The sequence below is a fragment of the Medicago sativa genome, chromosome 1 (genome assembly GCF_051527215.1).
Source record: "Medicago sativa cultivar Bolivia chromosome 1, Bolivia_mono, whole genome shotgun sequence".
Taxonomy (NCBI): Eukaryota; Viridiplantae; Streptophyta; class Magnoliopsida; order Fabales; family Fabaceae; genus Medicago; species Medicago sativa.
In genome coordinates, this window is record NC_140749.1 from 9,389,508 (window position 1) to 9,402,015 (window position 12,508).

Consider the following 12,508-nt stretch of genomic DNA (forward strand, 5'->3'; position numbering starts at 1 on the left):
TCAAATATATAGGAGATGATTTTAACTTCTTTTTTCCCTGCTGGCATTGGAAGGAGGATCTTCAAGAGAAGGCTACAAGTCTTCACGAGGATATAACGAAACATGTATTCATTCTTGACTTTATGCATGTTAATATTAACTAATGCTACAAGTCACTATATAGGATTTGCAACATGAAAATGGCTCATATAAAGTTGAATAGCAAAAGGGATTGGGTTATCAAAGATGTGGAAAACAATCATACCTTAATCTTTCTTTTTTCTTCTAATGAAAATGGCTCATTTAAAGTTGAATGTCAAAAGGGATTGGATTATCAAAGATGTGGAAAACAATCATACCTTAATCTTTCTTTTTCTTCTAATAATAAAGCCTATTTCTATTGGCCTTTTTTTTTTCTTTCTCATTTAAGGCAATTATTAAATAAAATACATGACCCAAAATGGTGTTTCTCTAAATTGAATCCTAACTGAAAAGAACACGGATACCGTGTGAAAAGAGAATCACACTTGAATTCAAAGGTTAGATTAATGCACAAAAATCCCTCTTGAGCTCCCAAGATGACAGCACCTCGACAAATATATAGATGTCCTAGCCTCAAAAAATTTCTACTCTTCGTCTTCATCGTCTTCTTCGGGAGCCTCTTTTAGCCACTACAGACAAGAATAAATAAATGACTTACATAAGAAAGTAATGCATCTCATGGGATAGTTGAGAAGATGCAAGTAACATAATATTAGTTTTGTACGTGTGTAAAAATAGACGAAGATACTCACTTGAATTAATGGTTGAGCTTGATTAACAAATATTTATCCGCCTCATCCGCGCCTTTCTTCTCATCTTCCCAACTCAAAATAGCATCTTCTTCAATAATATCCTCGTTATACATGTAGTGCAATATCTGAAAGCAGTTAAGGAGTCAAAACACGAAGGAAAAGAGAGTCCAATGTAGTGTGAGAATATGAATCTATTGACTCCAATCATTTTACAAGTATTGTATATAGACAGCATGAAAATGGGAGATCTCAGTATAACAAAATAACTCTACTTTCTGTCAGCAAAGCAAGTAGGCGAGCGTGAAAATTTGTTGGAACTTCAATTGTGTTAGGCGAGCGTGAAAATTTGTTGGACCTTCAATTGTGTTAAAATCCATTTCACAACATTATTAACTCACTGGCTTTAGACAGAACAGTAGTGCATAAGTTGTGATTCATCTTATAAGTATTTTCCTATGACCAGAGGATATAACACTGTCTAAAGTTGAGTCCATGTTATAGTTTTTCTTTCTGAGGAGCATAAAAACATCACGCATTAAGAAGCTTAATTCATGAAATATATAAAATTATTTTTAATAGTAACAGACGATATACAGCAACTTCATACTTAGATAACCTTTCTGACATGCTACCAACTGAATAAGGACAACTCAATAACCTAACCAGTAAAAGATAAGAATACCTTTGTGAACAATGGAGCAAACTCCTTCGCAGATTCCAAACACATTTCTTCAAATTTTAAAATCACTTCGATCTGGAGCAAAAAAATTGGACGTATGAGTTTATTTACAAAAGAGAGTTTTTTTTTTCACAAGCCTTATAATGAACATTGGATGATGTCATGATGATGAAATCACAATAAAAGAAGAGTGGCATAATCTCAAAAAAGATTCAGATTAAACTTAAAAATAATGCAATTGGTAATTCTTCAAATTAAAGAACACTACGCATATGAACAGGAGTAACTTCAACAAGGAGAAAGAATTAACAGATGTACCTGCTCGTCCGTTTCATTCAGATAGGATGCAAGAACCTTTTTCCACTTGGTAAGTACACCATGAACATTCTGAACCAAGGCATCTGAAAAATTAATCCCAGAGGCAATAATATAAATTAATCTCAAAGGCAATAATAAAATCATCAAGCAAACCCCTGAGAGTTCAAAATATAACTATATGACCAACATATATACATGTTGGAAAGTAAGATTGGGCATGAACCACTTAGCATTACCCCACTAGGAGGAGTCAGCTCCATGGATACTAACACCAATGTACTTGTCATAAACCAAAATTTCAGTAAAACCATATAGAGCAAGCGCTATTACAGTGGTTTCACAGAACTCAAGAATGAGATAAAACTTGAAAAGAATAGAAGTGCATTTCTGCACTCAATCCTCGAATGAATATGATACAGGTAGGATGTAAGAACCTTTTTGCATTCTATAAGTGATTTAGCTAAAAACTTATGCCAGTGGCACACAGTTCAACACTTAGTTGAATGACTAAACTATAGATAATACAGTAGTTACAGTTAAGTTATACTCTCATAGTGGTTTCTCTTTATATTTAGGTATCCCTCTACCCCTTTCAATTTCAGTATCTTCTATTTGATTCAACACTTTCCTCACTAGAGACTCCCAGTTAATTCATGTAACCTGAACATTCTGCATAATTTGTTACTAAATATATCTGATAGGTTTTTCCCAAGATGCCAAGTTTTCCAACCATATCCCTCAAAAAAAAAAAAATTCCAACCATATTCTATGCCTGATAAAAAATAAACGGGAAAGATTAAAAAGACTCTAACAACAGGAATATGGATGAAAGCTCACCAGCTGAACTATGGGGCAAGTCTACAGCATACTTCATCATTGCATAAAATAAAGCTCCAGCACAATCAGCAGCTATCTTGTTGTATGACAACCTAACACAAATAAAAACAATGTTTCTACAAATTAGTTCCTAGCGAATGCAGATTCAAAGTGTCATTAAATAAAAACAATCAACACATATGACGAGAACACCGGAGTCAAAAAATTGCAGTTCCAGAAAAATAATAGTTATGAACACACTCCATGAAGATGGCATAGCTTCTAGACAAAATTGAACATTGGTTCTTTAATATATTTAGATAGGGTCAGTAGAGGTTGGATGGTCTATGACTAGAGTAATGTGTGACTGTATGTAGTAAGTTTTGACTAGTGCCTGTGTTACAGTTATTGTGCACTAGGTTTCTGTTCTGTTTCTTTTTTTGAAGGGAGGTTTCTGCAATGTTATGTACCATAGTTTTGTTCTTTGTATCTAGTCTATTTTAAGAAAGTTAATATGTATCTATAGGATATCCTAACTCCGTTGAGTCGGTTAGTAGAATAACTGTCAACTTTGACAGTTATTATAAGTCTGTTAGCTGCTTGCACTGCCAGCTTTATCATGTTATTATTAGTTCGGACATGAAAACTGAAGGAAACTCAAGTATTTTATACCAAGTATATGATGCATGCATGAGAAATATGAAAAGAACTTACTTTTAAAGGTTTAACACATTCAAAAATATGTTTAACACCAAAATACAGAGGGATGCCAGATATATATCGAACACACATATTTTGATGCATGAAAATCAAAATAATAGACATAAGTGTATTACATACTTCAAAGAATTGACTTCTAAAGTCAAATGGTTTTCTTGTATGTTTTCAAGCACAGCCCTCAGAAAAGTTGCTTCAACCTGCAAATGACAGAATATTAAAAAATGAATATCCACAAAATGCAACCGATGTAAGTTTATATGTCAAAAAACTCACCTCTTTGTCAAAGTCATCTCTTAAATCATCATTATCATCGTCATCTGAATCATTAGGATTAGGTAACAGCTCCCCAGAAGGTGGAAGAATACTGCCATCATGAATTAACTCCAGTTCATCTTCCATAGCTTTCACTGCCTCCAAAATTTTATCTTCAGTAATAGGTGCCACTGAATGCCTCCACTCTTCCTCATGGCCTCCTTCACATTTTGGCCAAACATAACCAGCCCCACCAAAACCTAGCTGATTAAAAAAAGAAAGTAAAATAAGAAACAGTGAATTCCCTTTAAAATGAAAATTCTATCAATCAAATCTTAGTGTAACTAAACAGAACATCTCTATCACAGCATGTATCCACTACAATCATTTGCATGGTCCAGATGAATTGTTCACTAAGAAACACAAAGTATCAGTAAATTACTAGGTTGGAGTTAAGCAATCTCCAGATATATTGTTTATACACTACCAACGATACTTGAAAAATCAGATAAGATAATATATTGCGAATAAGTTTGTCGGTGCTCAGAAGAAAGACGTCTCTCATATATCAGCTTCAAACTTCAATCTATATGTCCTTGTGAGCTTAGCTCGGTTGGTAGGGACAATGCATAATATATGCAAGGTCCAAGGTTCAAACCACGACCACCACCAAAAAAAAAAAACTTCAATCTATATACTCATGATGAAAGAAAAAAAAAACAGGGATCACATGACAAAATCAACAAAGAGTTGAATTACAACAAGCACAGGGTGAAATTAAAGCTAGAGGTACTCCTATCCTGTGTAGATCTGTTAGTTTAAGTGCAACAGTCATAAACTAGCCCATCTCCCTCTCACATCAATGAAGAAAACAATGACCGAATAGAACACAGTTCTAACACAAACAGTTACTTAGTATCTTCAGGCTGGACAACTCAACCAAATAGATTTCAATAAAAAAAAAATTGCATTTGAACAGACAACATTTATCCAATGTTAAATGTAAATTAAATTCTACAATTTGGTTGACGGAACCAGAAAACTTACATCTCTAAAATGTTATTTGGCAGTAACAATTATATTAAATATCAACAGAAACAATATGACAGCAGTAAAGCTAAACAATGGTCAACAACATAAATTAAGAAGTTTTTCGGAACAAACCTCTGAAGCAGGGTTAAAATGTCCATCCAATAATTCAGAAGCAGTTTCTCCATCTGACTTATCCACTGTGCTGGTGATGGCTGCATAAATGAAAATGGTAACTGAAAGCTATATATATGCATTTAACCTATCTACATACAAAAAACATATCCACATCCACACATAGTATAAAGAAAATAAATTTACTTGCAACTCAATGGAGGATAGCATGAAAATCAAGTAATGTATTTTTTTAGGACCTAAATTTTTATCAAATACCAGTTACAGTTAAGGACCTCAACTTTATTAAATTTAAAATATATTTTTATAAATTAAATGATGAAAAGACAAAAATATCAAACTTGATAAATGAAAATGGTTTATAATAACAAAATACATGGTATATATGTCCTCCAATTCCCATTCTTTTTTTAAATGATAAATATTTTTTAAATGTTTATGCACTTATCGAGGATCTGAACACTTTTTCCACAGAAAAACTAGAGAAAGAGGAAGACTAAGAAAAATTGTGTGAGACCGTTCATTCAAAAGGACTCGAATCTATACAGCCTCTCTAAATTGGATTTTGAAAACCATACAAGAGAGGTTGACCCATGTACTCAAGCCAACAAAGTTAGAAAATGTTTCAATAGTGACTATTGCACTTTCAAAAACATACTGACTAGCCAGAATTAGCTAAACAATTACATCTCATTCAACAACAGTTTGACCAAAACACTTAAATGCAATTGTTTTTCAGAACTTTTAGTAATGCAATAATCCAATTCTTTGCAAGAAAAAAATCTTTAGGCAAGCTGATAGAACCCATAAATTTGAAGGTAAATTATTTAATTGGAAAATGATGAGCTCAAAGCTCTTACAAAGATGAAAACAGAAAACTGAGAGGATAAACCAGAGTTCAGAGAACTCCTACCAGAGTTAAGCTCCTAGATCAGAGAGAACTTCTCTCCTAAACAACTCTCAGCAAACTTTCTGACTGCTTCACCGTCTAGGATTCCCTCTGTTTAATAACTGAAATTCTTCCTTGATTCCAATAATTATTCTAACTGTTTGTGTTCCCTCCCACGGCTTCTACAGGCTTCTAGAAGCTGTACTTGTGTGGTTTGGGCCCAGTAATTTGGCCAACACATGTACAGGAACTCAGGGTTCTCACACTAGCATTAAAGAAATTTATTACAATCCAAAATATTTATAAAAGATTCAGTGTATGCACACCTCGGTATCTCTTTTTATATTATTAGAATTAAACAAATCAAGTCTTCTTTAAAACCAAAACATCTAATCAAGCTCAAAATACATATTTGAAGAATTAAATACCACCAATTCATTCAGTTCTAAGGAAAGAAAATTTTCCTCACTATCAGCCAGGCAATATTTCATATGCTAGCAGCAATATCTCATTTCCAATTGCTAATAATGTAATTCAATAATAATAGGGCACAATTAAAAGCTTTATGAAAATTCGGCAATACCACTAGTACTATCAGCATATTCGAGCTCTTCGTCGCTATCTTCCTCAACCGGCTGCTGTAGTAGAGATACTTGTGAATAAGGAGGAACAACAAACTCCTGCCCAACTACAACCTGGAAACATGAAAGACAACTAAGTCCCTATATTTCCATCTTACGAAGAATAACTGGAAAAAAGTATCTATATTCCCATCTAATGAGAAAAAAAACAGAAATAAACAAGCACAGAGAATTTCACAAACATCTTACATACACTTAGGATCATCAAACATGAAATAAATCACTACATTGTTATATGTACAGCAGCATAAGAAAGAAAATTATGACCACTACTAATGGTTAATATATTATAATAATACTAAAATACTAAACACAAAAATTAAAGGCTTCAATTATTCTCAAGCATCAACTAAAGCATATAGTTTAAATACTTAGATTTAGTGACCACCTGAATATTGTGGTGAAGTGTGAAAAATTTCAAAGCAGTCCAAACATATGAGAAACATGAAGGATGGAAGTATGGGTACTAAAATTGTATCAAACCTTAAAAGACAGCACCACACCAGGTTCCAGAGCAGATCCTGATTTCATAATCACCCCCTCACATACAATGGCATGCCTAAGTTCACAGCCATCTTCTATGGTGACATTGTCCCATATATAGCATCCCTCTATGTGTACATTTGACCCGATTTTGCATCCTACTCCGACGACGGAATTTAAAATCTTCGTGTTCTTGCCAATTTTGGTGCCAGATCCTATAACAGAGAACGGGCCAACAACAGGTGATTGTGCTTGCGAAATATCTGATAGGGGAGAAAAGAATTTGTCAAAACTTCATACATTCAATTAATGGAAACAACACAATAGGTAAAATTAGTTTTGACCAGGCAATCCACAAGGGTGATACGATAATTACTTTCATTATGAAATAATACAATAATTACTTGCTGACTAAATCATTCAAAAAAAATGAAGTTTATATATAATGAACAGCATGAATTAAGCAAACAGGCAAACATATAACTGGAAACTAGAGCCAATATAAGCTTGCCATTTTATCATTTAATGTTACAAACTTTTCACCAACACACCCAATCAACACCAAAACTTTCATCCATACCTGAGCCACGGTATATTCCCTGTCTTTCAAGCTTCGTAGCTGTGTTGCCAAAATTCATAACATCTTGTACCAGTGGATATGTCCATCTATGAATTATATCCTTGCTGACAGTGTCATAACTTCGGAAATTATCAATCCTTGCAGCATAATCTGCGCGGATTTCATGAACAAAAATTTTGTATCCCATTATCTGAAAGAAATATAAGGTAATGTTGATGAGGTGCATACAGAATGCTAAAATCAAGAATAAGTGCCACAAAAGAATATATTGGAAACATAAATGATGAGCTTTAGGACATGTGCAAAAAACAAAATATATTTTCTAAGTCTAAATGTCCAATGCAAGTCCATAAACTGTTGAAGTGTTTCAGTACTGATGTACAGGTTATCAATATGAAAGAGCATTCAATTTTTTAAATGTTCTCAACAAACAGGGCACCTCAGACGAAATGTAGGTCTGCCTGTAAGAGATAAACAAGTAGATCTTTTTTCACGCAAAAAAAAAATGATTCAAAAGGATAAGCTTTTTCCATCTATTAAAAAGGATAAGCTGATTCAAAAGGACTTAAGAACTTCAAAAACAATAATTCATGACAGTTCAACATGTGGAAGAGAAATTACATCATCAAGAAGCAGTCCCTTGACAAAATGACGCCGAAGATGTTGGTAGTCAAAATTGTCTGTAAATAGGCTAAGGACTTCCGGCGAGCAGATGTCAATGTAACAATCCTGCAGAAAAGAAATCATTCACTTAATGACCTCAGAAAGTTTCATAGCTTCTCAGGAGAGAGATATGACCAAACAAAGTAGCATTAATAATAACAGTAACTAGCTCTGCAATCAACTGACAATAAACTTCAAATAGTAATAAATCATTGATTCATTTGGGAATCAAACAATCATTTCCTAGCATAGCCCAATCATGAGGTTGAAATGACAATAAACATCACAGGTATTTTTTTTAGGAGAAAACATCACAGTTATTCGTGGTCATGAATATCTAAAAATAAATAAATACATGCATTTTGTCCGATAATAATTCGTTTACGAGTACGTAGCTGCAAACCAATTACTCTTTAGTGTGAAGTTAACCTGAAAGCAAAGCAGAAAGATAGGAAAAAAGGGGCTCAACCTGCTTGTCATGGTGCAGAGAGAGGGAAGGATTATCAGCAAGCAATGAATTTTCAAGATGTAGAGTGCCTTTTGAGAAGTCTGCTTTATCCTCGTAATACAAAAGTTGCTTGGTATTAGGATCAATAGCCATGAAAATTTCATCGGTACCAAGTCGAGACTGATGGATAGCTGGATGAGTTTTTGACCGTTTAATAACCATGGTCATTACAGCATTACTATCTTTCTTCTTCCTTTCTTTATGTTCTAAAAGTGCCTGAGTAAGCGACATGTTGCTTACAGTATCTCCACTGATAAGGACAAAGTCTCCTTGTATCTTCAAAATAGAAAATAATCCAATAGTGTTACTACACAAAACTAAATTAGTAAAAGCGTGAAAAGAAACTACATTACTAATCACTACTCAGACAATCACAAACAACAACAGCATGATGTGTAAATTGTATTAACTATTTTAAATAATGCACCAAATTATAAAAACAAATTACTATGACACATATAAGGTTCTGATTGCTTCCTTGTTCCTTTAAAGAACCAATAGAACAGAGCATACATAAATTCTCATCATACAGCAATGTTGCTACTACTAATGAAACAAACAACAAGAGGTGAGAATGACTTATTATCTTTTACAAGACCAAAATCTGTTTATTACAAAAACAAAAAAAAGAGAACTCAATTCTAAGAAAGCCATAACCTTATCTAGACTAGGAGGTAGCTAGGGTTCTTTACATGTAAGAAGACACCTCATCTTAAAAAGCTTGGAAGCCCAAATACTCCAAAAATGAAAGTATTGTTTCCTAACATGCATTTAATACCGATATGGGTCCGATATGTACCTACAATATGTACCCAGAAAGTATCCAAATTTTTTTATTCTTACTAAAAATATTCCCCTCAATACTCCTCAGGTACATCTTCGAAACATATTATCAACTAAAGACATTATTGCCATCCAGATAAGATACATCTTTAATACTTTTTACTAAATACTAAATACAGACACAATTGTATGCTTTTTGTGACACATTCTGTTAGGAGCCAAGAGATTCCAAAATTCTCTAGAAGGAATAGGGACCACTAAGTTTATGCAGCAGTTAGTAGTTAGAGAGGGAAAGGCTGGAAATTAGTAGTTAGTAGCAGCAAGGAAGATTACAAATACTGTTACCCCCATGTTTGGGATCCATTCATTTTGATTGATCATAATAAAAACTGTATTTTGTTGGAAAAGGGAAATTCTCCCTTGCAGAAAAATCCCTGCATGTGTTTCTTTGATTCTTTCTCTCTAAAATCTGATTTCTTACCCAGCGAAGCCAACACATTCATAGTAGAAATAATATATTCTGATATAGATGTGAAAAACATATGTCACTAGCCTTCAAATTATAATATCAACTTTTTAAGTCTTAAAATACATGTGAATACCAATGTAGCATATTTACAATAGCTAGAAATTTTCAGACATAAGTTGAAATTGAAGAACGAAATGAAGAAAATACATACCACGTTGCGCTCGTATATAACACGCAGTGCATCTCCAGCACTGACACAATTTTGAGACTCAATAGTTGTTACAGTAAAATTAGGTTGATTAAACCACTCAGATTTCTCCAAATAGTTAATCACCTGCTTCGCATGAGCACAGCAGAAAACAAAAACCTCTTCTACACCAGCTGATTCAAGCCATGTCAATGTGTAATTTATCATTGGAACATTCGCCAATGGCAAAAGCACCTTAAATCAAGAAACAAATAAATATATCAAAATTCAAATAAAAATAATGAATTAATGTTAATGAGTAAGTTATAATCGAAGCATTCACCAATGGCAAAAGCACCTTAAATTAACAAACAAATACGGCCTAGTTTAGATAAACAGCTTATTTGCAGCTTATAGCATAAGCGCTTATCATGATAACCGCTTATGTATAACCTATTTCTATATCAAAAGTAAACATGATAACCGCTTATGTATAACCTATTTCTATATCAAAAGTAAATTAAGTTAAATTGTTTTTATATAAGCTATAAACTGTTTTCATAAGCTATCATGGTGAACTGATGAAAATAAGCTGAAAACAGCTTGTAAACATGTCATCAGTTATTTCCATAAGTTCTTCCATACAGCCTCACAAAATTTATGTCATTACATAAGCTCAAATAAGTAAATCCATGTTCTTATATATGAATGTTGAAATTGTTCTTATATATGAATATGAATGTTGAAACTAACAACAACAACAAAGAAGGCTTTTCCGACTAAGCGGGATCGGCTACATGGATCAAATTACGCCATAATGTTCTATCATAAACCATATTTCAGTCCAACTTATTAATTTCTAAATCTCTCCTAATAGGTTCTCTTATAATTTTTCTCGGTATCCTCCATCTGATCTACTCTCCTAGCGACATCTCCACATGCCCAAACCACCTATGCCTATTTTCAACCACCTTTTCTACTATAGTTGGTACTCCAACTCTCTCTCTCTCTCTTTAATATTGTCATTTCTAATCCTATCGCATCTAGTCTTACCACACAAATGTTCAAATTAACCAATGCGAAATTTATCATCGCAACAATCACCAATGGCAATAGCACCTTACAACAACAACCAAGCCTTATCTCACTAAGTGGGGTCAGCTACATGGATCAAATGACGCCATAGTGTTCTATCAAAAACCATATTTGGATCCAACTCATTGACCTCTAAATCTTTTCTAATGGTTTCTCTAATGGTTTTCTTAGGTCTTCCTCTACCTCTTCTAACCTGACTCTCCTCCATTTGATCTACTCTTCTTACAACGGCATCTACGGGTCTTCTCTTTACATGTCCAAACCATCTAAGCCTATTTTCTACCAACTTTTCTACTATAGGTGCTACCTCCACTCTCTCTCTAATGGTATCATTCCTAATCCTATCCTCTCTAGTCTTACCACTCATCCAACGCAACATCCTCATCTCCGCTACGCTTACTTTACTCTCGTGTTGGCTCTTAACCGCCCAACACTCCGTACCATACATCATTGCCGGTCTGACTGCTGTCCGATAGAATTTTCCTTTCAGCTTAAGTGGTACTTTCTTATCGCACAAAACACCTGAGGCTCTTCTCCATTTCAAATACATAATTATATCACATACCAGACGTATCTAGAAAGTCTGGCACGAATATACAACATTAAAATATACAACATAAAATTTTACGAATGAATAATATTTACATCAAGTCACGTTCGTATAAATCATATTACAATACAACTCATCCATACATAAAAACACATCCTTGATGTCCATATCGTCCTGCAGCTTTACGAACGAACCCTTGAAGTAATATCCATCCGGCTCCGAACATGCATAAACATCCTGCTTATCTGAAACAAATAAGGATTGGGATGAGACATAATGTCTCAGTGAGTTCCCCTAAATCCTAGGCTATAGGCAACCTCAAGGGGAAACCTACGGTCACCACGTGTCTACATTACAACCTGACGGTTGATTATACGTGTGTGGGGACTTGCATGCTTAGACGGTAGTGCATACTAGAGCCGTCATAATCTTATCTTAACTTGTTATAGGCTTCACTTCCTATACGTGTCATGGCGGCTGAGGGAACCTAGACCGCATTGCCAAGAATACACTCTATGTATCGAGGCCTAAACATAACATAATCATGGCACGATTCTAAACCGGATGATTAGGGGAAACCTAAGATCGTCATCGGTATCATATTCATAACTTACTCTATACATAACTTGTTCTTGCTTGTAGCATCTAATGCTCTTGTTCTTAAACATAAACGTACATAGATTCATTCTTGCTTGATCATGAACATAATCATAAACATAACATACATAGTCGTATCTAAGTTCATTCATTGGGTTAGCGTTGAACAAACAGTCATTATCTTGATTCATTTTACGGATAGTCCCGGGTGGAGTAACCTCGAGATCAATCCCATACATGACCGATGTACGTACATCGGACTCCCTCGGTGTCGTGCGGGTCCCTTGCGGCTTGAACCGTTCCCCTTAGGTCGAGAACCTCCCGTATCCCCCTGGCGTGGA

At 34.3% G+C, this 12,508-nt stretch overlaps 1 pseudogene across 1 annotated transcript; it reads right to left on the reverse strand.

The window, feature by feature from the left end:
* Nucleotides 1-226: 226 nt before the first annotated feature.
* On the reverse strand, nucleotides 227-11,017 carry LOC146952417 (uncharacterized; annotated as a pseudogene). The gene is made up of 15 exons (XR_015024498.1): nucleotides 10,979-11,017; nucleotides 9,950-10,180; nucleotides 8,448-8,762; nucleotides 7,937-8,044; nucleotides 7,316-7,505; nucleotides 6,736-6,998; nucleotides 6,195-6,306; nucleotides 4,723-4,802; nucleotides 3,580-3,822; nucleotides 3,427-3,503; nucleotides 2,608-2,699; nucleotides 1,771-1,853; nucleotides 1,456-1,527; nucleotides 774-898; nucleotides 227-650 (listed from the first exon to the last, which is right to left on the reverse strand). The product of XR_015024498.1 is annotated as an uncharacterized LOC146952417 (transcript).
* Between the last annotated feature and the right edge of the window lie 1,491 nt (nucleotides 11,018-12,508).